Raw genomic sequence first — 25,451 nt, forward strand, 5'->3', positions numbered from 1 at the left:
GTTGATTCATTGCTTTCAGCTGTGTGATCTCCAATTTGTTCTGTGTTAGTGACCTCTGCACTTGTTACGGGTGGCCTGGGGTTGAGGTTGCATTTTGTTCCTTCTTGTCATTTTGTGTAGTACTGTCTTCTGACCTTTCTATTGCGGCAGAAATTACTACTCCGCGTGCGGGGTCTTTGCTGTAGGTATAACCTTCGCATGTACTGAAGTTCAGGTGCAGCTCTACCATGTTTGGACTTACCCAGCTGCGTCTGGCTTGGGGCTGGCTGCTGTGCTGAGCTCCTTCCTGCTGCTGCCCTTGAGGGTGAACCTGTTGTGCCCCTGTGGCGAGATGTTCTGCTCCTGGACTAGCAGGGTGGATCTATCCTCTACACTCTCTGCAGGGATTGCAGCTGCAGGATTACACCCCAGGCGTGTATGCCAGGCCTGAGCTGTGCCTGGAGGGGGCAAGGTGAAGTAGGGGGAAGAGGAAGCTCTCCCACACACTCAGCGAACCTGGGCTAGGAGTGGGTCTGGGGGTTCCCGGACGCGGCAGAAATTACTACTTGGTGGGTGGGGTGGGGGAGGTGCTGTGGAGTGTTGGGGGGCGGCCCAAGGGGGTGGGAGAGGGTCTGGCCCATGCTGTGTCTGGGCTGGGACTGGTCCCGCCAGTGCAGGATAGCAGGAAGCTCTCCACACAATCACCACACCTGGGCTAGGACTGGGTCTGGGGGTTCCTGGAACTCGGCAGAAATTCCTACTTGGCGGGCAGGGTGGGGGAGGTACTGCAGAGTGGTGGGGAGCGGCCCGAGGGGGTGGGAGAGGGTCCGGCCCATGCCGCACCTGGGCTGGGACTGGTCCCACAGGCGCAGGTTAGCAGGAAGCTCTCCACAACTCACCAGATCTGGGCTAGAACTGGGTCTGGGGGTTCCTGGAACTGGGCAGAAATTCCTACTCGGCGGGCGGGGTGGGGAATGTACCAGTACATTATTTTTAAAATGATAACTTTATGCAATGCAATGTTGTTTTCTGCTATCCTCAGTTAAAACAAAAGTGAAAAAAAAATACTTCAAAGAAAAATAAGAAAGGAAATAAACCATATTCCTTGGAAATAATTTAAAAAGTGCTTAAGATATAATTCATATATTATACAATTTGCCCTTTCAAAATAATCAAATAACCTTTTCTAGCATATTAATAGAGTTGTACAACTACCATCATGATCTAAATTTAGAGCATTTTCACTCTCCCCAAGACAAATTCTGTACTACTTTCTACCTCTGTAAATGTCATTGCTCTGGAAATTTCATATAAACTTAATCATGCACTGTTAAGTCCTTTTTTTTTTTTTTAATTTTTTTGAGATGGGGTCTTGATATGCAGTTCAGGCTGGCCTTGAGTTCACTTTGTAGCCCAGGCTGGTCTCAAACTTGCAATGATCCTCCTGCCTCAGCCTCCCAAGTGCTGGGATTATAGGTGTGCATGGCCACCACTCCTGGCTCACTATGTAGTCTTTTGTTACTGGTTCATTCACTATGTTCATGAATCAGCTATGTTGTGGCATGTAATACCATTCATTTAAATTAAATCATAAAACAGGAGGATTTGGAATTCATTAAATTCATTATTTCATGCAAAACAATTTGTTCCAAATGTTAGTTTGACTCAAGTGGTAAAGCATGTTTCACCCATACATGTGGATTTGACGCAAACATTATAATGGCATAAATATACTAGAAATTAGATAACATTGTAATAGAGATAAAAGATGGGCAAATGTTATGGAAATTCCTTTAAAGCTGGTTCTACTGAAGAATGAGAGATACAAATATGTGAGTTTTTAATTTCTGGTCTACATTCAATACTAACTCCCTACTCATGCATCTCCCAGCCTCTTGCACTCACTGTTCTATTTTTCTTTTTCTTTTTTTTTTTTTTTTGGTGGAACCGGGGATTGAATTCAGGCCCTTGTGCTTGCCACGGAAGTGTTTATTCCACTGAGCCATCTTCCCGGCCCCACCACTCTATTTTTTGTCTCCAGCACCATGACCACTTACCAGGAGGTTCCAATGACTACCCCTGCTTTGGCAGTGTTACCGCAGCTTTTGTATCTTTTTTTTGGCAGGCAGTTGGTAGCTCTACTTTCAAAGTCAAGTCATACTATATAGACCCGTATTCACATTGATTTCCCTGTCCTACAAGTGTACCAAACATTTTCATGCTCCACGAGTACATCTTGTCTTTATTTCTCCATTTCTTTGTTCGGGGTTTAGCATTTCAATACTTCAATTACAATTCAATGTATAAATGAGTACATGGCACAACTGATTACTCTGCATGTCTATTTTCAGTAAGTGCTACAGACTTTTAGAGAACAGCCAAAAGAACACTGCGTGAGTTCTAGCAGATGTCATTTCTAGAGTCACCTTCAAGCCCTAGAAAGTCATATAAGCAAGATAAAATAAGGCCAGAAACATATTTTACCCATTCTTTCATTATAAACACTACAACAGCTATTAAGTGCATCATGAATACTTACATTTTCTCTCAGCAATTTAATAAAAATCACCATTAATAGCATAAGAAAATGAATAAGGGAGCACAAGAAGTGAACATTTCCAGTCTTAGTGTCACAAATGGGAAGGACTGGATATTGTGAACAGGTTCTAATTTATGTTTGATCTGTAATTTAACCATAGCAGAAAATTAAATTTTTATTTTCACTGAGTGCTAAAATAGGCTGACATGAAATGTCTGCTTTGATTAGTCTTCACAGAAACGTAAGAAGACTCTAGTGCCCCCTTACCACCACCCTTCATCTCAGTGTCAGTCAGAGATCAGACTTTACATTGTGAAGATAAAAATACACATCTCAATGCTAATGTCAAAATGCTAAAAGTTATAATTACACACACCACACATTTATTTTCACCTGATTCTATCAGCATTTTATTTTTAAATTATTTTTCTACTTTGTCAAGGCCAAACATTCAAAAGAGTTCTTATATTCTGATAATAGTGGTTGTACCAATCTATATATATATGTTAAAATTCATTAAACTTAAATACTGAAAAGTTCATTTCACCAAATTACTTTTAAAACAACAAAGAGCAAAACTACTAGTAAAAACACTGAGCCAAACATTATATATAATATGAATAGGGGTACTTTAGCGAAACAAAAAAGTACAATCTACTTGTAATTGCTTTTTTCCATTAAAAAAGATGGAAGCTACTAAAAATAAAAAAGACAAATCAATAAATGGCCAATTTAATGGGGGAAAGAACAGCTCAGTTAAATTAACCATTCACTGAAAAAATTCTATTCACTTTTCTTAAACATGATATAAATATTTAATCTGCCCCAACTGCAGATGTTAAAGATTTTTAAATATTTGCATCATTAATTTATGCTCGACTTATCCAAATTTAAGTTCATCTTGGGGGTTTCATCACCTATGGGTGCGGTACGCACTGCGGCGGGAAGAATGGTCTGGTGGTGTACCTGCTCCATTATATGCTGTCAATATGTAAAGTGACACAGATAAGCAAGATGACTTACTAGGTATCTTTACTACACTGTCCTTCTAGAATTAGAGAAGTAAAGCACACAGCAACAGTGTCTGCATTTTAGAACCACGCACTCATGGAACTGTCTTGTAGGATAGTGGAGCATTTTCTTGGTCAGGCACTCCTTTCAACAGCTTAAATTATTTCATGACACACGAACAGCACTGAATAGGTCTTTTTATTATTTCTGAGCTGAGTGCATTCTCCCTGAAGGAGTTATAAACCTCTGGCTAAGCATATCAGCTATGGAACTTTCCATGGTGAATGAAATAAGGACAGAAATGGCATGGAGATGATTTAAAGCCAGTTGTTTTCCATGTTTTATGTTCCCCCTTTCTTCATTTTCCAGTCTAAATTCTGAATTGGGGGGCTGGTGAGATGGCTCAGTGGTCTAAAGCACCTGCTTAGAACAAGCTTAGCAAAGCACAGGGACCGCGGTTCAATCCCCCAGCACCACATGCCAGCCAGCCCCGCCCCCTGGTGGGCGGAGCTGGCCACACACACACACACACACACACACACACACACAAATAAATACTTTAAAAAAAGAAAAAGAAACATTTAAAAAAAAATTCTGAATTGGGAAAAACTTGTACAGTGACATTCTACAATGGATGCACAGAAGTTACTTTTTTGTTATTCTAAGCCACTGAGAATTTTAGAGTCATTCATTATACATCCTTTTTACTGCCTCTGATAACTAAGTGTCAATTTTATTGGGCTAAAGGATGCCCAGTTAACTTGTGAAATGTTATTTCTGAGTGTGCAGCAACCCCAAAGTGATTAGTACTTAAATCAGCAGACAGAATAAAAGATGATATGCCCTCATCAATGTGGGTGAGCATAACCTAATCCACTGGGGACACAAACAGAACATAAGAGCACAGTAAGAGGAAATTCTCTCTCTCTTCTCCTGAGCTGACTCTTCAAACTTACTTCTCCTGCCTTCCAAAGCAGAAGCTCCCTGCTCTCTGGGTGCTTAGACTACTAGACTTATACCAGCAGACACCCTGGTTCTCAGATTTGTAGACTTAAAGTCAGTCACACCACTGTTGCAGAAAACAAGATACCAGAAGTTTTCAGAGGGCTCTGAAGAACAAAGTATACATTCCCATAGAGGTAGCGCCCAGGAGACTTCCTGTGTCAGGAAGGTTTTATAGAGGTGTTTTGTTTTTGGGTGTTTTGTTTTGTTTTGTTTTTGGTTTTTTTGGGGGGTACTCAAACAAAGACAGTTAATCAAAAACCACTGGTTTATAACTTTCTGGTCCACCTCAGTCAGGCAGGGAATCTAACCTAAGACAAAGGAGGTGGGGAATAGTACAGCACACCTCCGAATGCCACAAGATGGGAAGTAAAGCCTCAGTATGGGAGGGAGAGGAGGCAAGGGATAAGAAGAGTGAACCCCATTAGGATGTCAAAATGTGGCCAGGATGGGAAGAGGGAACAGAGAGTGTGTTCCACTGGGGGCAGAAAGTACTATGATTTAAAATAGATCAATTTATTAGCGCTGGCCAAATAGCTCAGTGGATTAAAGCATCTGTAAGCAGGCGCAGGGGACGGGTTCAATCCCCAGGCTCCGCCCCTTGGGCACACTGAGATAGCAATTGAGACTGTGTGTGGTGGTGGTGTGCCTGTAATCCCAGCTCTTGGGAGGCTTTAAACAGGTGGATCACTATGAGTCTGATCTAGTAGTGAGACTTTAAACACCCTGCAGACCCTTCCCTAAAATACTAAAGAACAAATACTAAAAGATATTGAGACTTTGTGCAAAATTCTGATGGATGTCTCCCAGCTCATCTTTGAATGTATAATATACTCTTCAATTTCCGATTTAATGTGTAACTACTTAATCATGGGTACCACCTTGATTAGCTTGAAAAACACATAGGAAATTAGTACAGCACACTTCTGAATGCCTATGTGAAGGTGTTTCCAGAGACAACTGGAAGGTAGGTCAGCAAGCTGAGGGGGAGACACGCCTCACTGCAGATGGCACCACCCAATGGGGTGAGGGCCCAGACAGAAGAGGCCACCCACTAGCAGAGGCTCTCCCTCCTTCTCCTTCCTGGAGGCCACGTGATAAGCACACTGCCTTTGCCAGCCCTTCTGCCATGATGCTCTGTTTTACCTCAAGTAAGAACAATGGAGGCAGCTAACTGTGGACTCCAACTCTGAAACCATAAGCTCAAATAAATCTTTTTCCCTTTAAGTTGTTTTTCTCAAGTATTTTGTCATAGAGATAAAATTAACAAAAATATTTTTAGGACATATATAATCAGTTTTTAAATGAAAGACTGTGAAGTTCATAAAAAAAAAATCTAGTGACCCCCTCATTTCAATTTTTTATGTCTGGTGTGACTTAGCTTTAACAGCACATTTGGAAGAATAAGTGTAATTGGGAGTCAATTAATGGTTATCACCTAGTTTTTTATTGAATATGCCAATTGCTGCACATTTTGCTAAAACCATTCTAAAGAGAACTGTTCATTTGATAGCTGGCCTTATAGAATCTTATGAAGTTAAACCTGTTATATGCCTTTTGTAAAAAGACGTTTAAAATAATTAGTTCATATCACTGTTCTTTAAAAATGACTTTCTCTATTATAAAATATATATTTATTTTCAAAATTTTGTAAAAAAGAAAAATAGGATAGGAAAAACTAATTGCTGCCTAAAACTATTTTAGAAACATTCATTATCTTTAGTATATCACCTTGAAACAATCAATTTATAAATTATATCTGACACTATCTATTGGGTTTAGGAAAAGGGCAATCATTTTCAAAGACCAACATTTTTTGACAATATATCATTAGGACTGAGCTCTTTTTCTTCAAAAATGAAGGAAGTAAACCCTTCTAAGTAGTGTCCATATCACCCACTTATTCTCTGGGGGCTCATAAAGCTTTCACATTAGCATAACAGGAGAGAGAAATTTGAATATGAAAACAACAAACAATGGAAAAATCAGATAAGAATCAGCGAAAACTCTTAGAATTATTCCTGTAGTAGTTATTAACATTACAGCAATGTTGTCTCTGGAGCTACAATGGGAAAAAGAGAAATACACACAAAAGCAAAGAAACTTCTTTGCTGGAAAAGAATATAAAAATGAAAATGAAAATTAAAGGGGGAAAAAGATGTACAGGCATCTCTCTTCCCACTCCTAAATTTATTACAATGTAGTATGTCTTAATATCAGGGGCCATGAGAAATCAATAACTGGAATGATTATAGAGGAACAGAGACAGCTCTCCAGTCCTTTGCAAATTACAGTACTACAGTATTAGTGATGCTGGAGCCCAAAGTAAGATGTTTTGACATGCTGAGTGCCTTCAATTAAAGAGAAAGGAAAGACAGGCTTTCAGCTGCCTGAGGGTCTGGTCCAGAAGTTGCTCTTGTTACTCCCACAACCCACCCATAAGGTGGGACTCTCCCTAAGGTTTCTATAATTAACCTAAGGAACTTACCCAAAAGATATGTGGAGGCAGACAGGGTTGAACAGGGGAGTAAGAGAGGAGGGATTCTGTTATGGTTTGTCTCTAGGTGACCCCCCCTCCCCCCAAGCCTCATGCAGTCATGGGAGGGACTTCTAGAGTTCGTGATCCACTGGGATTATGGGTTTTAGTACTGCTGGGATTATGGGTGTTAGTACTACACTCAGCCTGGAGCATAAAGCCTGCATGCCATGTAAGAAAGACAGACTTTCTTTCTGTAGCCATTGCTGCTGCTACTCCTCCCATTTGCTCACTTGCTCTTTCCCATCACCATGAAAAGATGCTCTCTGCCCTGTGCCACTCTGCCTTGAAGCCAGTCAAGTACGGACTGAAACTTCCAGTAACTGTGAGCTAAATAAACCTTTCCTTCCTTCATTTTGGGTGTCTCGTATTTAGCCCAGCAACGAGAGAAAAGTAACTGAGACAGATTCTCAGGTCTTAATCTATGACTTATTACCCAATGAAAGGAAGACACATGTGTTTCCTTCTTTCCTGTCGCCAATGGATGGAATGTACCCCAATCCTCACTTTTATCCCATGGAGCAGATGAGCTGCAATAGGATGCAGCAGACACAATGTGTCCAAGGAAGAGAACAACCAAAGATGGACCTTCTTACACAAGGGAGAAAACCCTTAAAACATGAATAGGGAAGAGGTTTTGGTAAAATTCCATACTCTTAACCAAAGAGAAAATTTTCCTACCCTCACCCACCTGGCAACCTCCTAAAAGCTAACCTTGTTGCTAAAGGGCAGCCTGGTTACTCAGTCCCTGCTGTCTCCAACCACTTCTTTTTATTATGCCTCCATTAAAGTTTCTACCTGTAAATTCCTGCTCTTTCCTCAATTTCAATTTATGATGTGAGCCAGAGGTTCCCTTTATCTCTCTGGCCCTATTATTGTTATCTCTTTTTCTTGTGCTGGGTCTCACCAAGTTGCCTAGACTAAGCACAAAGTTATAATCCTCTTGCCTCAACCTTCCAGGGTGGTAGGATTATAGGGGTGCACCACTATGCCTGCCTAATAATTCTTAAGAAATATCACAAACTAATTTCCCTGAAAATGTTAATAAATCATTTCTGGGAATAGGGGAGAAAAAAAAATATTGTACTTTCTCTAATGCAAGACATAAACTACAGATGCTCCTGGACTTACAATGGGTTTGTGTGATAAATCCATCAGAGTAAGTAAAACTACATTCACTGCACCTAACCTACCAAACATCACAGCTTAGCAACACAGTATACTGTAGTGAGTGTGTTTACCTTGTGACTGAGTGGCTGACAGGGCGCTGTGCTGCCGCCTAATATCCCAGATCACACCGGAGATTACCAAGCTGTGGAAGAATCAAAATCCAAAGTATGGTTTCTACTGAGCGTACAGTGCTTTTGCACCATTGTAGAGTTGAAAAATTGTAAATGAATATATCTGAAGTTAAATATTGTTTATATATCTAGATATTATGTATAAAATATACTATTATATCAAAGAGAGCTCTAATTTTGGCAATTTGCAACACTTTCCTTAATTCGCTAATGAAATAAAAGGGTGAATAATGTCACAAAGAAAAGAGAATTATTCAGCCCACAACATTGCAGGTACAAGGGCCTGCATCTGGTGATGGCCTTCTTACTGGCAGAACACAAGGTGACATAGAACATCACACAGCAAGAGACAGGGCACATGCATGTGTGTTGATCCTCTAGACTCTCTTTTTCATCACTGGGGCCTGATTACTTGATTTTGTCCTGGTCACCTCCCAAATACCCTGCCTCATATACAATGGTTTATATTGTCTTACTGTCTCATCATGGATTAAATCTTAACCCTAAACATTTGGAGCCATAATCTCAAGCCACATCCAAACCACAACATTTGGATATATGATATTTACAAACACACATTCAAATGACTCAGACGCTTAAACCAAATCCAGTAGCTTCTATCACATTAATTGAAACCTGGTGACAATAAGTGGAAGGGGTCTTTGTAGTCTTTTGCTATGACCAATATAGATTTTCATTGTGATTAATAAAGAAGCATATACTATCTTTTATAAGAAAACAAAGATGTCTATTTTCCCAGTTTCTACTATGATAGTTTTCATCTGATAAAATTGCCTTCACTTGTTAGCTTTTCAACTGGAGAGAAAATGAAAGCATTTCCACTTACTATATGGAGTAAGAAATTCTATCCTGCTGTTTCCTAAACACTTAGGGCTCCTAAGATATGCAAGGAGAGTTCCTCTAACTTGTAAGGAACAAACAGGAAAAAATCTCACATGATTAGCCAGATTTACTATTTTTAAGATTCAGGCTTTTCAAACAATGCTTGACTATTGTCTCAGTTATTTTTCTCTTGTTGCTGGGACAAAATACCCAATACCCAAAATTAAGGAAGGAAAGGTTTGTAGGCTCACAGTTTGTGGAGGCTTCAGTCCATACTCTGCTGGATCTAAGGCAGAGTGGCACCTGGCAGAGGGCAGCAGTTCATGGCAGCAGAAGACAGCAAAACAGCAAGAGCCAAAGGGAGGAGAAGCAGCAGCAATGGCAACAGAGAGCAAGTCTGTCTCCCTTATCTTGCATTTAGCCTAACTGCCCCAGGTTGGGTACAGTACTCATATCCATAATCCCAGCCTTGGATCATGAATTAATCATGAATTCTAGTACCATGCCCCAATGACTACATGAGGCTTTGGGGAGACATATACACAGAAATCATAAAAATTATTTTTATTCAAATGGAAATTAAAATTCTATATAATTAAAATAGATTCTTCAGAATGGGAGGGAGGTAAGATTTGTATTTGCCTCCTTTCTTCCAAAATCTGTGGATTCTACACCACATAAAGGGTAAAAAAATTTATTTACCCTTTTGGCAAGGGTCTAGCTCGTCGTAACAAAAATAATTGTTTGACACATAAATATTTTGGCATATTAGATTTTAAAATTTTATAAGGTGAAATTATTGGTTTTTTTCTCTTTCTGCTTCTCCTCCTTTTTTTTCTTGAAACAGTCTCACTATGTAGTCCAGGCTAGCTTCAAATACAGTGAACACCTACCTCAGCTTTCTGAGTGCTAAGAGTAGGGTCATTTGTCACTAGGCCAGCTCAGGTTAAAGTATGTTTTAAAACAGGGGATACAGCTGGGTTTGCAATGCTGTCTTCAGAGTGTGTCCAATGACCAAATCTTTCCAATGATCAAACATAAGTATCCATAATTAATACAATGTATTTATACATCTAAAGAATTTGGTAAACATGGGTCTAAATAAGAATGATTAAAAAGATGTACTGTGTTATACACTAAGAATTTTCCATGTTAAATAAGAAAAAAACTAATTTCCAAGTGAAGAGCTTTGAGTTTCCAATATTTCAAAATTAGCTAGAGACTAAGAATTCAAAAGACAGAACAAAACACAACTATGTTAGAGATAAGTCTACAGAATATGCACTATGCTGATGGCAAGCAGGATGAGAGTGGTAACAGCCAGACAGGTCTGTGTTCACAAGATGGCTTCAGCCCCTCTCCACAGGTCCCTGAACCATCTCCTCACAGTTCACCAGGGAAAATCTCAGACTGTTTAGAGAGAGCTGTTGCTGAAGATCAGCTGTTAAGAAGTATGACAAAGCCTCCAGATAAAGAAATGCACACCACATCCAAAGGCTTACAATGAGTGAATTAACACTTTAAAACCTCTTCAACTGAGTGAAATGAACAAAGGAAAATGCAACCCCTTAGAAGTACAACTGATGACACATTGAAAACTGCTCTAAAAATACATTCATTTTGGGACATTCCTATCTGGATATTTGATTTTAGTTTCTCCTGAGTAAGCTACTGAATTACTTCTCACAGTCACTGATCACATATAAGAAGTTACTCCTTGTCAGAACACGGAAGCCTCTTGTCAATTACTCAGGTTTAAAATCTCTGAATTTCTCATACCACACCTATACCCTGTCAGCTTGGCTGTGGGTATTCAGAGGCTCCCTAATCCTCAGCGGTCTCTGATACTTAGTCCTATCTAATCCCTGAGAAAAAGGGTGCATCCCCTAGGAAACACAGTTCCTTCTTACAAAACATAGTGTGCACTTGGGTCTTCAGCTAAGGAAGACAAAGTAGCAGGGGAGACTCAAATAATTTACATTTATGCTGATTTGGTACACTAACCCTAGTAGTAGTTTCCTGACAATTAGGTCCAAAAGAAAAGGGTTTTTGTTTGTTTGGTTGGGTTTTTTTTTTAACAGTTAAACCTTCTATTACAATCGTTTAATTTTAACTAATATATGTATTTTGATTTAGAAGATGGTAATCGTTATAAAGAGAAGATATTTAAGCTTAAAGTATACTATGTTAGATAGACTTCTAAGAAAGAATGGAAATTTGTTCCTCAGAAAAAAAGGAGGATGTAATATTTCTAGTTTATGTTTTATGAAATACATTTTAAAAATGATGTAATCATTATACATTGAAATTCTATAATTAAAATATGCTAGACAGTCAATCTTTTGCAACTATGTAAATTTTACATTAAAAATTCAGTGTTAATTAAAAAATATAAGAGAATACATACCATTTAAAAATTATCTGGGGGGTAATACCCTAACAGAAGTGCCAATACCTTACCGGTCCACAAACAAAGTGTACACTCCTCAGCCTGGACTCTCTCAGGACGCAGGGCATCCCCCCACCCACTACTGTGTCTCAGCACACTGCTCCTGTTTGCTCTTCAACAACAACCCCTTTCCCCAGGAAATGGGTCTCCACACGTACATCTACTGCTTTTCCAAATATGTTTTGTTCGATGACTTTTCCCCCTTGCTGGTAAATAGCCTAAAAGGCAGCTGTTCTTCCAAGGTAGGCAGCCTACAGAAATCCCATGCATATATCAATACCCAACACCTTGTATTTTCCCCACTGCCTCAAAGGCATTGGGGAAAATGCTTCTCTATATCCCTTCTAAGCAGTTACCACATTCTATAGTATTGTTTAGCACCCCTCTCCCAATAATTCCCTGTCATCCACATAAAAACAAGTCTGGTAACTTTTTAATGAATTCAGCTGGTGAACATGGACAGAATTTTACCAAGAGTCAATGTGCTCAAGTGAAACAAGCTAAAAATTGAAAACTCACAGACATATTTTCTTTCTTTGAGACAGGGTCTCTGTGTAGTTGAGGCTGGCCTTGAGTATACTATGTAGCCCAGACTGGCCTCAAACTCACAGCAATCCTCCTGCCTCTGCACACCTGGCCACTACTTTCATTTTGACTTCTTCAAAGACTTAGACTTAGCAAGTGTGTCACTAGGTAAACTTCAATTTTAGATAATTTATACTTCAATTTCTGCTTTGGAGCCGGGTGAAGGTGGGAATGTGGTGAACTCAAGGCTTTCACACGGGGCTACAACCTCAGGTATCTGTTTTATGAGAGAGGGAGTTGACGAGGCTAGGTTTGATTCTGTGATCCTCCTGCCTTAGCCTCCCAGATCGCTGGGATTACAGGCATGTGCCACCATGTTTAGCAAATTTCTACATTTTAAATTTAAGATTTTTTTTTTTTCAGGGGGTAGGGAGTACCAGGGATCAGACTCAGAACCTTCTACTTGCCAGGCAGGTGCTTAAGCCACTGAACTATCTCCCTGGCCCTATATCCTTCCTCTGATAAAAGAAAAAGTCTTAATAAACATTTGACCAAAAGTAATTTGTTACCATTTCAAAGTATGAAAGACTAGTGTTGAATATTTCTCACTTACAGGAGCCTAAAAATAAAATCCTTAAGGTAAACAAGATGCAAGCTGATCAGTTAACAAGGCAAATCAGTTGAAGAATAGAGGACACTACTCAAATATTTTGCCAGTACCTTAAATTTTCTGTCCAAAATAGACTTTCCAAATAAATAAGAACTGTACATCTCTTAAAAAGACAAAACCCACATGTATTAGTCACTTTATTATTTATGTCTCTAAAAGTAATTTTAAAGACATAAATCAATTCATTTTTTTCACTCAACATAAATTAAACTGTACAACATGAGAAACATTCACAATTCATTTTAAAGAAAATCTACATTTCATTGCTCAGTAATAAAACTATTATCTTGCCATACAGAGACTTTGAGAACCAAGTCATCTCACAAATGACTCAATTTTATAATATCTACATGTCTAACACCTCTTTCTTGCTTATCTAGTCACAAAGTATTTTGTATTATCACATATAGTCATACGTCTCACAATAAAAGTATAAGACCAACTCCTGTATAGTCTCATCTGGATGTAATAAAGGAGTCACATTGTCAAATAGCAAGACTGTGACAACAAACATCTATCTACCTGTAATCATAACAGAAAGAGCTGCTGGTTCTCTTTCCTATGCTGTGGATCTATCAATAATTTAAGAAAAACACTCTCAACATGTGAGGCTCTGAATCAGCACAGGATCTGAAGAGCCACAAGGTGGACATAAAGCTGACTTTACAAAACCCAACCCAAAGCTGAATCCTTGCAATGTTACAGTGGAATGCCCTTTGGGATTCCAATTACATAACTGCCGAGTGGCCACTGGTATAGTGTTTAGTATTTTATTTTCAAAACCTTCCATTTGGGTTTAGTAAACTTTGTATCAATTCAGTAGTCTAAAAATTTAGATTTATCGCCATGACTTTTTTGTAACTACATATTTGCCTTGAGTAGGTCAAATTGAATGAATTGATTAATTACATATATATATATGATATATATAATATTATATATATATATATATATCTTGTTAATTATAAGTATTTTTTAAAATCACAGAATGAGGAAACTGGGCAGCATTTAACAGGCCATACAGATTACATGCCCTTTCCATTAATTCTACTTTCAGACAAATAAATGGCTGTCTAAGGGGGTTTACAACTCACTTGAACTCACACATTTAGAGAGTACTAAATTTTGAGTCAGATCTATGGATTCTATTATTTTATTATAAATTTAACTGAACTGTACCAAAGTGTATTCTAGTACAATAATTCACTTACTCCATTTTTGAAACTGAATATGCCCCAGATAACAGGTTTTCTAGCACCTTGTTACAAAATCTGTAGTTTGTTGGTATTGATCTCAAGTTTCATATCTTTTTAACTTAGTAAAAGAACAGCAGAAGCAAACATGCTCTTTCTGAATAGCCAGTGCCTGAACGACTGATGCATACAGCTTTGCAGAAGACTATGCAGAGGATGGGACAAGGCTGAGCGATGGGGATGCCGCCTCACAAGAAAACGCTGCGTTTTTATGAAACACATTCACAGCAGCTTCGACAATAAGAGCCACTGTGATTGTGACCTTGAATCACTTCCAGAATAGGAGTAACAAAATATTTGACATACTTTTAATAAAAAAGTATTGATTTAAAAAGGGAGCAAAGCAAAATTTAGTCCTGCCTACCCATGTTGTTTCCTGTGTAGCTCCCAGAGCCATGGACTAATGAAATACACATTTTCATCTGTAAATCTCTGTGCTTTCTGTGATGGAAACTCAAGTAATAGTGATCTTTTGCTGTCAATAACCTACTAATGACACGAGTTCCTCCTCAAAAGCTTTACTAAGGCAGATGGCATCATAAGTGATTGATGGTACCTTTGACACTAAACACAAAAATTAAGCAGGAAATTGATTTAACCTCACACATGAATGGCCTGGCAGATAAAGAGGCAACCCATTTCCAGACTTAACATTTACTGATGACAGAGGGAATCGTGGGGCAAATGGTTCTGAAAAACCAAGTCCTCTATAAACAATGAGGGCAGTGCCAAAAATTGTCAGAATCAACTTTCACAGAACTCTGGAAATTAACTAACGGTTTGCAGCAATTTGGGGAATCTGGATTCAAGAAAAACAAATGAATCACGGTAAGAACAGTGAACTACATGGAGTTTTTGACCTACTCTCTTCTTATCTCCCACTCCTGAGCTCCACAGTATCCCTGAAAACCAACATCCTTCAATCGTGGTAAAACCAACAGCCTGCCAACCACAGGAGTGGTTGGACGGGGATGAGCCTCCTTCAAAGCCCCATTTCCAGAAAACTCTCATTATGTGACCTGTCTGGGTATTCAGAGAAGACTCCAAGGCATAGCTTGCTTATTTAACATGACCTGGCACTCATTCAGTAGAAAAGCCTTTTGCTCAGGGGCATTTGTCAAAAATAATCAGTTGCAATTGTTTATCATCACAGCTGCCTGAGGCAATGAATAACAGTTGGGTCAAACAATAAGCAAATCAAAAACCTTAAAAGATAAAATAGGGAATGTAATATTCATAGGGGACTTTGAAATACATTAATATAATCCTGGGACTCTGGAAGGCCCTGTCCATGCACAGGCCTTGTGTGTGTGTTCAGATTGTACATACACTTAGTCAAAGCCTCAGAAGGTGCTCAGCTTTCACCTTCAGCCAATTCTGAGACTACAGTAATAGGACAGGAAGCCAAAGGCAAAGCTGTAAACTCCCAACTGCACCTTGAAGGTGGGCATTAACATGCACACAGGGCCACTTTGGAACAAGGGAAGGTTCATTAGTTTTAGACTTTAAAGGAGACCCTCTGCTCCTTACTAGCTGACCACTCACCTAACTGGGTGGATACATGACAAGGAGAACAGACTTCACAAAATTAGTTCAGAAAAATAAAACAAGACAATTCCCCAAAAATAAAATAATTAAAATAACCAATATCAAGGAGGAGAAGTATCCATTTCCAGAACTGGTATTTTATATTATTTTCATTATATAGTTTTCTTTTCTTTCTTTTTTTGAGACAACTACTCACTATGTAATTCAGCTACCTTTGAACTCATTTTGCAATCTAGTTATAGTCTAGGCTGGCCTTGAGTGCTGGGATTGTAGGCACCCACCACCATGTGTGGCTTCAACATGTAATTTTTAATAATAATTTTAAAAAGCCCTATAAAACATTCAACAAACAAATGAACACACCAACAACAAATCCCTTTAAATATGAAACAAGGGGAAAAACACTAATAAGATCATTCCTCATAAAGGCAAGAAATAAAATTTACTGGACAAATACTTTAAATTAATACTTTAAATACCAACAAAGGAAAGTCACTAAATGAACAATATCAATAATGATACAGAAATTATAGATAGGAAACATAAAATTTTGTGAGAAATGTACAGAACTAACCAAAATTCACTTTGGCTCAGCAAATGTGAATAGAGAGAAGGGAGAATTAGTAAACTTGAAGATAGGTCAATTGAGATTACTTGATTTGTAGACTACACCTCCCTCCAAATAAATACATGTACACATATACACCCTTAGAAATGTGTGGAATTTCAATTCAACCATATCAACCTATACCATCAAGCACATTGTTATATATACATATAATCAGTGTTACAGAATGAGAAGAATATTTGAACAGACAATGGCCCAAGCTTCTCTAATTTGATCAAAAACAATCCACTCACTTGGAAGCCTTACAAACTCCAAGTAGGGCAAATTCAATGGCACTACACCTACATGCATCTTTGTCAAACTGTTCAAAGTCAAAAGACAAATAATACTGATAGCTCCATGAGAGAGGCAACTGTCATAGACAAAGCTTATCAGTAAGACAAGCAGTGGATTAAAAAAAAAAAAAAACACAAGGCCAGATGACATAAAATGATAAGAAGAAAACACTATCAACCAAGAATTCTACATCCATAGAAGCTATTCCTCAAAAACAAAGAAGAAATTAAGACAATGTCAGACAGAAACAGAGAGAACCTATTGCTAGCACACCTGCTTTGCAAGTGATAAAATAGGAGCCAAGAAAGAAACTTCAACCTACATAAAGAAGTAAAGAGCACTGACCATGGTTAACTGCATAAGTAAATTTAAAGACAATATAAATATGGCTTTTGTTTGTAACTCTTGCTTATAACAATCATATCTGATTAAAAGGGCAACAGCACAGAACACTATTATCAATAGAACACTATTAATCATAAATACATGTAGCTGGGCATACCTTGTACAAGGATGTAATTTTTACAACAAAAACAGCACAAAGAAGCAGGCAGGGAAGAGAATTGCACAGGAGCAAAGATTTTCTATACGATTATAACTAAGGTGATATCAACCCGAGCAGGACTGTTATAAATTAAAATGTTAATTGTAATCTCTAAGATAATTACTTTTGTACAAAAAGCAAAATAACAAAGGGATAACAATGACAAAGTATTTTGCAAAAAAAGAGGGTATTATAGGTTGAATTATGCTCCTTAAAAAGACTACAGAAGCCCTAACATGGGTGCCATTATGAAGATGTAACCAAGTTCAAATGATGTCATCATGAATTAGATTGGGTCCCAATCCAGTGACTGGTGTATACAAATAGAACATGGATAGAGGCAAACAGAAGAGTACCAGAGGAAGACTGAGGCACATACTACAGCAGCATATTGTCCACAGCCAGGGAATGCCAAAGATGGCTAGCAAATGAGAGACAAACAACTCCCTCACCCTGAAACTCTGGCCCCTTTGCCCCCAGCCTTCAAACCCTGCCAACACCTTGGCTTAGGACACCTAACCTATACACTGTTAGACTGTTAACTTCTGTTGTTTTTTTTTTTATTTTTAATTTTTTTTTAACTATCCAGTTTCAGATACTTTACTACAGCACCTAAACTAATATAAAGGCAGTAGTGTAGGAACAGAAGAATGACAGCAACTTAAGGCTCTGTCAGGGTGGGAAAAATGAAGGTTGAAATGGAGTAGCCAATCACCTAAAAGATTAATGTTTGAAATCTCAACTGATGGAGATGTAGGCTGCTATTCAGCATGGCACTGTTAAATGAAGTGGATAAAAAGCTTGCTTTTAAGCTATAACTTAACAAGAAAACAAGGAAGTTTGCTTCTCTATTACAAAATATTACAGGTAGTCCAAACCCCAATATTTTCTGTAAAAGCAAACAAGCCTTATACATAGTAGAAAAATTTCAAAAGCAATTGTTCAAAACACAGTAATTCATATTACTAAAATAAACAGACTTTTTTCTCTGAAACTAGTCAACAACTTTAAAACTTTCAACATCAAATCAAATCAGTCTTTTCTTTTTGAGGCCAGCATGGTATAACTTTTGATCCAAAAAGTCACTTATCAGACATAGACTAGCTATACCCATTATATTCTACTTGATAGTTTTGTTATAACACATACAAATAAGTAAGTTTTAGGCAACAGTAATAACAGCAACAATAATAAACTCTACAGTTTCCAATTTATGACAGTCTTTATTTATTAAGTGACATTGAAGAATTTTTAAACTTAGATCTTGAAGGCTTAACATTTTCATGTGGTAAAGAAAGGAAGAGAGAGGAAAAAAAGAACAGACACAGATCAGACCTTAAAAAATAACCAATTTAATAGATCAGAAATAAACAGAAGCACACTACGGAAACGAATTTTCCTTTTGTCAAATATGCTGAATGTCCCTCAACTATTCTATGAACCATTAACTTCATTACCAACCTTTCTGTTCTACACCATGAATCACCTGAAAATTCCATTACCCACCTGATATAAAATATGAGGATTTCACTTTACTAAGTGCTGAATTAGCAAGTGCCTAAGGCAGCATTTCATAGGCTATCAGAGCAAAGAAATCAATACATAAAGGATCTTGGAATAAAAAGAAAAATGCAAAGTGAAGTAATGTGGATGGCCTCTCTCTGCTTCTGAAAGAAAAGCCAAAAGCAGCTCTTCTCCATAGTCTGACCAGAACTGACTTTTCAATTTAAAGAGGAAGAAAATCCCTAACCAGTGCACTGTAGAGGCTGAAGTATACTGACCTAGAAAGATGATGCTAGAAGCCTGCTCAGATACTCTGGTGAAAGTAAGGATTTAAAGTACTCACAAAGTGCTTTTTAAGATGCAAATTAAACCATATAAGTATCTAATATGTTCCCATATAAAGTGAAATGTACACCATACTAGAAAAAGATGAAATAGGTCTATTTATATGCTATAATTGAACTATGTAAATTCCTAGACTTCTCAAGAATGTTTGAATGAGAGATCCAGTCATCTATCCATCTACTTATCCACTGATTCATCTATCTGCCTTTATTTAAAAGTAATGTATAAAACATTTCTACAGAAAGACATAGTTCCAGAATTTTGACTATGGCATTACTTTCTTTATAAAGGATTTACTAGAGCCTTTTCACTTACTACCCACCACACATTTTATTCTTACAGTCCTCTTTTTGCTCACAAAATTATCAACTCTTCTGGGACTGAACATGCATATATGCCACTTTATTCCGTAAGCAATAGACAGTAACTCAGGCTAATTACAGGAGAAAAATAAATGATATTAGTGGCTGAGCAGTTCAGAAGTTACACCACAACATGAATTAAAGCATTTTAAGATAATCAAAAAATGATCTGGCCATTTATGTTCCCATATTGCATCTAGAATCTCATGCATATTTTGTAATTTAAAACTTGGAACTTAGAGTGCCAGAAGCCCCTAGGGTCAGTCTCCATACAAAACAGCACAGGCTATTTAAACAATTTTAATAAGCAAGACATTTTCCGTTGTTCTCCCCAGGAGGACAGAGGTTTCCAATTATTTACGACACAAGAAATATTCATTCATAAAATATTTAAATTTTTTCCTGAAAATAGACCCCAAATAAGCATAAAATAATTTCAGCAGCAACAAAGAAGAATCTGTTCTGACAGTCAGTCTACCTATGAGCTCCTTTCTTTTCTGGACCCTTTAGTCTGCATGTCATCACAAGGATCAATTACCCAGACTCAATATTACAAAGTGAGCTCAGTAACAGGAAGCTGACCTACAGGAAGAAGTAGACTATGCGCATTTTTCTGAAGTGTTGTTGATTTGAAGGAAATCTTAGGCTGTTTGGACAGGCCTGGAATTAGAAGCAGAAGGATGGATGAGAGAAAAAGGAAGTATCAACAGGAGGAGGAGGAGGCAGAGTCATGGTACTGGCAGAGAGGTAAGCAGTGTTAATGGAAGGCCTGGGAAGATAAAGAGTTGGAACCTAGTCTTGCTTGGGGGGTGGGAGGATAGCATTTCAATTTCATTTTCTATCAGAAGTAGTCAAACTGCTGTGCAAATCAAGGTAGGCCATGTCTTTTGTCCATGTCTGCCTTTCCAGAGGGAGGTACCTCCCTCCAAGAATTAGGCTCCCCGAAATGCCTGATAAGCTTTTTAAAATGGATATGAACTCTTTTAACATGAGTTCACTCCTTCACATTTTCAGATAGATAGGTTTTGTTTCCACTTACGAGGGTTTTACTGACCTCCTGGAATTTATTTATAAATGTCAGAGTTGGAATGAAACAAAATGTTGATGATTAAAAATAAGAAGAAGAAAACAGGTACCAACCAGTCAGATCAAACCACACAGGAACATATCTCTAAAGTACTATGTGGGAAGAAGTAAAGAAATTTTCTTTATTTTCCATTTCTTTGCTCAAAATAAGTCATCCAGTTCATCTTTATATTAGTCAAAAACTGGAAAATAGTTCATATATGATAGCAGAGGATCTATTTACATATTTTTCTATTGTTCTGCAAAGTATACATACTAATGAGAAAAAAATTATAAAAACCTGTTTGAACTGATGAGTTCAGTTTGGCAATTCTGTATTGCTCTGAGGATACCTAGGCCCAGCAGGTATTGTGTTGCTATTATTCTGAAAGTATGTGGCCCTTTATCAAAGTGAGCCAACCTAAACATATTACAGACTATAAGTTACCATGCAATAAAAGTCTTTAACAGATTATCTACTATCTTTCACCAGACACATTCATTTTGCTAAATATATGATTAGGTTAGAGTGTAAAGTCATGTAGCTTAAAGTAAAATACAAATATCAAGACTGGTATAAAGCTGATAGTTGTTTTGATTAAAAAATTCCAAAGCCAAAAACAAACGAAATCTTTACACTGACATCATTAGTGATTAACCAAATGTCATATAATACAAATGTACTAAATGTAAATATTAAACAATGCTGCACATTTTAATTCAAGCTAAATAAAACAAGTATAATATCTATGTGAGTAATATCTATAGTATAACATTTGCTGCCAATATTTCCTAGTAAAATTTTATAAGTAGTCTAAATTTTAAAATACTGGTTGCTTTATTCATAACCTGAATACAGGAGCAGTCCTTAATAAGAACCACTTGTACCCTGAAGTAAGCAACCTGTGCTCTCTGGGCAAACTGCAACTGATGACATGCTGGTACATGTCATGTTTGGGAGGTACAGGTCTCTTAAAAGGACACAATGGTTACCCTAAATTATTTATAATACAAGGAGGGCCAGAACTGCTTAGGTAAATAAAATCTGTAGATACTTCTAGGTTTTCGTACTGCTCAATAGCTTTAGTATCTTCCCTACCAGCTAATTCACAAAATTAAATCAAAACAAGCTGCCTGATTTAAATTATCCACTGGGCTGTTGGCTTCTCTAATGAGTATTCTACAAAGCAGCAAATGCTGAAGAGGATGGGGAGACAGAAGAAAGATTTTAAAAGTCCTAAAAATCTACAACTTCAGCAATCATACAAGGGAGTTTATCTGCTTTCTGTAATCCTAAAGTTGTTTTCACTATGATAGTTCAGCAAGGCAAATAAATACAATACATCCCTGAGATGAAGTTTCCCCCACCCATCACTCAGGACATCTTCACAGAAGTGTGACTCATAAGTGAGAACACACATGCCAACCAACCAGTTTCTTGCAAAACTAGACATGTGGGACAGATATGAAACTAGATGTATCAAGTAGCCAAGGAACATAAGTTAACCATAGAGCTATCACATCATTCAATACACATTTATCAAGTGTGTGTTAGCACAGGCATTAAAATATAAAGATGAATAAGACAGAATTTCCCTAAAGATGATAACACTTGCGCTAGAGTCCCACATAAATATGATACCACAATATATAAGGAAAAGACCTGACAGGGAGAGGATTTGGGACAACATGGTGTACAGTAGAAATCATTTCAAGATAAGCCCAAGTTTAAAGACCAGCCCAGTGGCTGGTTAACTATATGGTTTTAAAAGTTATATAACTTTGTTAATACTTAAGTTCTCAACCAATAAATTAAAGGTAATAATATCTATACAGCAAAGAAGAAGGGAGGAAAAAAACAATCACATGTAGAAACCAGTCTGGCTTCTTTAAAATATTATATACTTGACAAACGTACTACTATTACTACTACTACTACTGCTACTGCTACTGCTACTGCTACTGCTACTATTACAACTATTGTTATTCACTCTTAGAAAATAAGTGACCAGCAATGGATGATATCTTTTTATCTACAGACACTGTATTACTGGTCTCATCACTTGCTGGGTTCAGGTATATTATTTTCAGCCTGAGTTAATAGTTTGGCTGAGGATTACCTACCAGTATTACTGGGAAGGCAAGGCAAAGTAATGTGTTTACAAGAATGATCAAATCCACAAGTGCCTGACTTTCCGTAAGGCCAAAGTTCATTGAAGACAAGAATACTGATGTTATTACATTAGCATATGCAACAGTATGCATAGAAGAGCAAACATGGGAAAAAGCAAACATTTTCTACAGTGGCAAGTATTAGTGCACCTGATTAATATATTACCACTAACTGGCAACCGACTGAATGAGAAAACAAAGTGAATGTCTAAGCACATATGTATACATAAACACATACATAAGGCATATATAATACAGGCCACATAGGAAGCATCACAGGTAATGAAGAGTTAAAAGACTGGCTACATAATGAAAAGTATCTTAAGGACCCTGGATGTCATACATAAGAGCTTATCTTTAACCTGTAGGTAATGGAGAAGCACTAGTGGACTTGAAGTAAAACACCTTTAACTCACTGTTCTACTACCTCTATTATCATATGCAAATCTAACACAGTATTACATATGTTCATAGCTATGTTTCATTTTCAAATTCAAATATTCCCACTGTCAGCTGTACCATTAAAATATCCTGCATTTTTAAGGTAATAATAAGCTAAAAATAGGGATTGTAGATGTCGCCCAAAGACCCTATTACTTGTCCACCTGATACTGATGAAGAGTTCTTCCTTTAATTCAGGATGTATTATTCAATATCTACTACATGAAGTATCAAACACAATGTTAAACTCTAGATAAAACCTTTAGCGTACATCCAGTGTTTAGTGTATAATGCATCTTCTATTCCTATGATGATTTAATAAAATGTATTCTCAACTCATCTATTTTTTTCACAAACTGTTAAACAGTACAAGAGAAACTTCAGAGTTTTCCTTTAAATAATTTCTCTTAAATTCTTTGATATTAAAAAAAAAAAAGCCGGTAAAGGCATTTTTAAAAATTTCAAGTCAGGTAGATGTGAAAGGTAGAGATGGAGGAGGAGGAAAACAGCTAGTGAAGTGCTCTGTAATTAAAGTCTGCCATGTGAAGTGTCTCCCAGAAACACCAGAAGGCTGAGTCCCACTAATATGGCTCTCAAGAAATCCTCACTCTGAGGGTATTAACCCATCAAAACAGTTATTTCAAGAGTAGGTTCCTTTTATCCCTACAGATTAAAAGAAACCACCACCTCCACTCCCTGTTGTTATTTTTTTTCTATTTTCATTTCTGGTTTCCCTCCTGTTCTCTTTTTCTTACTGGTGAACTCTCTCTACCACTCTTTTGATAAGTGAAGTAATTTCTGTAGAGTGGCCTAAGCCCAGTGAGAGGAAATGAAGAAGCACAATGTATTGCTGAGCACGGACTGAGCTTCACCAGATTTAGACTTGGTCCCCTGAGGCCCTTTAGGTCACTGGGCACCAGTTAAGCCATCTGGAGCCCAGTTCACTTCTCTATGATGTAAGACGTGTTTTTTAAATGCTGCCAACTCTATATTGTGCCATCTAGAGCAGGATGAGAAGAATCACTAAGGTGTGAAGGCCTTGGCAAAGTGATTATAGGTAAAACGCTCTTAATTCCAGATAGGTGGATCTTCTAACTACCATACATGTGTGTGCTTGCTTCCTCTGTTCTGTCTTTTGGGGATGGCTTTTCCCCCCAGGTGTTGTACAATAGCCTATATCACTTCTTCCTTATAAAGTGCAATCTATGGACTCACTCACTTCAACATCGTTTGCTTCCTCTAAGGGGAGTGTACTGACACTTTAAACCTTATGGCTTTACTGTGGGAGCTACAATTTATTCACTTTTGTACATCCTGAGCCCTACTTGGGGTGGGGGGTAGATCAAATGATGGATATGACAATGACTTTTCCTCAAGAAGATGATGAAGAAAGGCCAACATTTACTATGTTAAAACAAAGATTTTAAAAAATATAATGCGACAATAGCAACTTGGAATCATACTATAAGTTACAAACTAAATATCTGCTGTTTTCCAGGTAAAGTATAATGCTATATTTAGCATCTCCTGTTGATTCTTAGAAGCTCTTTTGGAACATCTACTGGAAAATCAACAATGCTGTGACTACTTTGGCTGGTGAAAAGTAGGATTTGTGAAGAAGATAGCTTTAGCAGCTGCAGTGATGCAATCAACTAAGACTGAATTTATGTCAAGAAATACTTGATTAGCCACTTCTGAGCCAATATGTGATTTTTTTTTTTTTTTAATTCTTGTGTTAACTTTGTATCTGAACTTTACTGATTTTAGCTACTATGGATCCTGGTTCCCTTATCAGAAATTTTGTAACAAAAATTTACAAACATGGCATGTTCTCATAAAATGTATAAGTGAAGGGCCCAATTCCCTTACTAACACACATACACCCTGTGCATTGCTGGGGCTTAGCAACGGATGTCTCACACTACTGTAATATAGCAAGACTGCCACAGTTCATAGCATATTTGATTTTTCACAAAGAATCACATGCTTTTTCAAGTGTTAAGTCAAAGTGTTAAGTAAATCTTGACATATCTACAACTTATTTTAAGTAGTAAATCATAATTATCCCACACTAACTGAGGCGCCAAAGTTAACCTACAAACATATAAGAAGGACCTGGCTATGAAAATGTGGTTAGCAAATTTGAAACAGCTCAATTTCTTAATTATTTTTAATTAACAGACTATTATCCACTGTGTTTAAAGAATTTCTAAAATATGTTATTGAAGTTAAGATGGCTATTTAACAGAAAGCTTACATATAGTTCAAAAATCGAAATGACAGAAATAATTATTTAAATATTTATTTGTATTTATGTAGCAAATTTCAACAGCTATAACGTTTTTAGAATGTTATTTTTCTGTACAAACACAGTGCTAAGGACCTACCTAAATTAAAGCGAAAGTGATTTGTTCCCCATGCTTTACATATCACTTTCTAACAGCAGCATCAAGATTTTA

At 37.4% G+C, this 25,451-nt stretch overlaps 1 protein-coding gene across 1 annotated transcript in view; it reads right to left on the minus strand.

Annotated features, from left to right (window-relative positions):
- Cdkal1 (CDK5 regulatory subunit associated protein 1 like 1) overlaps nucleotides 1-25,451 on the minus strand; it is a 732,899-nt gene that overhangs the window by 254,412 nt on the left and 453,036 nt on the right. The window lies entirely within an intron of this gene.

This window comes from Octodon degus, unplaced genomic scaffold (genome assembly GCF_000260255.1).
Source record: "Octodon degus isolate 3935 unplaced genomic scaffold, OctDeg1.0 scaffold00119, whole genome shotgun sequence".
NCBI lineage: Eukaryota > Metazoa > Chordata > Mammalia > Rodentia > Octodontidae > Octodon > Octodon degus.